Raw genomic sequence first — 2,939 nt, 5'->3', positions numbered from 1 at the left:
ATTGGAATACTGTGTGTCGGCCTCCATTGATGAAATACACACAGCTGCTACTGTAGGTGGAAAACTCGATCTGAGTTGGGCTCGTCGATCTTTCTCTATATTTATATATATATATTATTTTTGTTGCCAATGCGCGACCGCACTGTCACCTACCCGCAACCCCACTTTGGGTCACGACCCGTAGTTTGACACACCTCCTCCACCTCACCCTGAACACTGGCGTCCCAAAGGGCTGTGTGCTGAGCCCTCTCTACTCCCTCTTCACCCACGACTGCACTGCTGTTCATGGCTCCAACACCGCTATCAAGTTTGCAGACGACACACCGATGGTGGGTCTCAAGAACAACGATAAATCGGCCTACAGGAAGGAGGTCCAGCACCTGAGAGGAAATTAATATCCATATTCTTGTCTGAGTCTGGAGAAAACGGTGAGTGCATTTCCCATAATGTTGGTGTGTTCCTTTAACAACACACAAACTCATCAGGCATATTTGTATCCATAACCGTCGAATTACATGCGCTGTGCGTTATCCAACTGAGTCACTAGCACGCTATGCGTCCTGTTTAGAGCCATCTTGGTTCAACTGAGTGAGTGTGGCGTTGTGAACAGCAGTACCCACCAGTGTCCCTGCTACACCCCAAGCATCTCCAACCTTTTTACTTTAATGGAATCTTAACAGTGATATAGATTGAACATTCAGCCACTAGATGCCACACTAGACTAGACCACCATCATGTCATGTAAGTGGGGAGGGGGGACATGCATGCAACATGTAAACAACAACATTCATTTTGGACCTGTAACGTTTTCTTTAATGATAAATTCATGAATCCATATTTTCTTCAGGGGAAAGGAATACTTTTTTTATTTTTTTTATCTCGGTTGATGTATTATTATTATTTTTCAAATTTTATTTGTTAAATGATTGCTCTACATAATAATTATTATTTGAGGAATTCTGACCACACATCCGAGTAGAAACTTCACAGGAGTAAAATAGAAAAACAACACAGCATTAGAGTGCCCTTCAGTAGAACACATTACTGTCATTCGGACTCGTTCTGTCATCCAGGCTGCTCCAAATCATGACATTTTTGGGGAAGAAAAGTGAATGCTATTAGAGCACCTTCAACAGTGGCTGTGTCGTACTCAGCGGGGAAGAGGCCGCTTTAGTTGTCCAGAACAAATGACTTGCAGCGGGATAAAAGCCTCACATCTTTCTATTATGTTACAGCGTAGGGAAGTTCAATTATTTGTTCTTTGTTCTTGGCCTGGCAGCAGCATCAACATCAATTGTGTAAATGTTTAAAAAAGATGCAGCATAGCAATGATACAAGAAAAACAACACTGATTTACAATATTCTAATCACCATCGATCGGTCAGTAGCCGGCGGCTAGTCTTATTTGTTCATGAGTCTGACTGCTTGGGGGGACTGTCCTGGAGTCTGCTGCTCTGGGCCTGGTCTGACCGTAACACAGTTCTATGACCACCATCCGGTGTTTCTGCCCCAACTGACAAAATTATGTTGTGGTCAGACCAGAACAATAACCCCTGTCCTGCTTCCCACCTTTGTCCATATTATATCTTCATGTTTGGAGTCGGGCCACAAATGAAACTAGAAGGACTACAAATGAAACTAGAAGGACTACAAATGAAACTAGAAGGAATACAAAGGCTCAGCTTCTTCCCCCAGGCCACCAGAGCCTTGAACAATGAACATTGAGTGCCACAGAACACTGAACTATCCACACACAAGCACACATGAGCACACACACGACACGCACGCTGTGCACTAGCAGCCACTTTAACACTCACCCACACTTATTGCCAAAAGGAAAGGCCACTTTAAATTAGTATAGCAACAGTAACAGTGTATTGCACTACCAAAGCTACCTAGCATGTCATATATGCTCTGTAAATAACTATGTACAGATACCGAGATGTCACACCATGTTACCTGTTACCTGTTATTGCACAATGTTGTTTTTATTGGATTCTATTATATGTTGTACCACTGTATTGCACATCGTTGCGGGCAAGACCACCCACATTTCATTGTATACTTGTATGCCGTGACAAATAAAACTCTTGACTTGACTTGACTTGAATGAAACTAGAAGGACCACAAATGAAACTAGAATGACTACAAATGAAACTAGAAGGACTACAAATTAAACTAGAAGGACTACAAATGAAACTAGAAGGACCACAGATGAAACTAGAAGGACCACAAATGAAACTATAAGGACCACCAATGAAATTAGGACTACAAATTAAACTAGTATCTTCACCGTGACCTCTGCTAGGCTAAAATGCCTACAGGAAAAGCCAACAACGCAACCCGCTGACTGTAAAATGCCCACATAAATATGCACAACGCCTCCAACGTGAGGAGAACGTTTCAGAAACCGCTTTATTTTATAGCTTCCATGAATGAGTGGGATTGAGTTAGGCCCACTAACGGCTCAGACATTCTGAGTGGGATCGATACTGTAGGGAGGGGGGGGGGGGGGGACCATCATCTTGCTCTCTGCTTTGGCAAGTATAATTGCCCCTGACCCTCCGCTAACTCGAAAGCACTTTACTGTTACACAATACCACACATTGTGTGTATGTGAGTGTGAGTGTTTGTATGTGTTTATGTGAGAATGGGAATGAAATAGTGGGAGAAAGAGATACATGGAGTGTGTGTGTGTGTGTGTGTGTGTGTGTGTGTGTGTGTGTGTGTGTGTGTGTGTGTGTGTGTGTGTGTGTGTGTGTGTGTGTGTGTGTGTGTGTGTGTGTGTGTGTGTGTGTGTGTGTGTGTGTGTGTGTGTGTGTGTGTGTGTGTGTGCGTGTGTGTGTGCGTGTGAATGAATGAATAAGAAGGTGTGTGCGTGTGAGTAGATCTATGTGTGTGCTTTTATCTGTGTGGGTGTGTGCAGTTGTGTGTATAGG

Source organism: Notolepis coatsorum, assembly GCF_963971535.1.
Source record: "Notolepis coatsorum genome assembly, chromosome: 11".
Classification (NCBI taxonomy): Eukaryota; Metazoa; Chordata; class Actinopteri; order Aulopiformes; family Paralepididae; genus Notolepis; species Notolepis coatsorum.
This window is presented reverse-complemented; position numbering follows the sequence as displayed.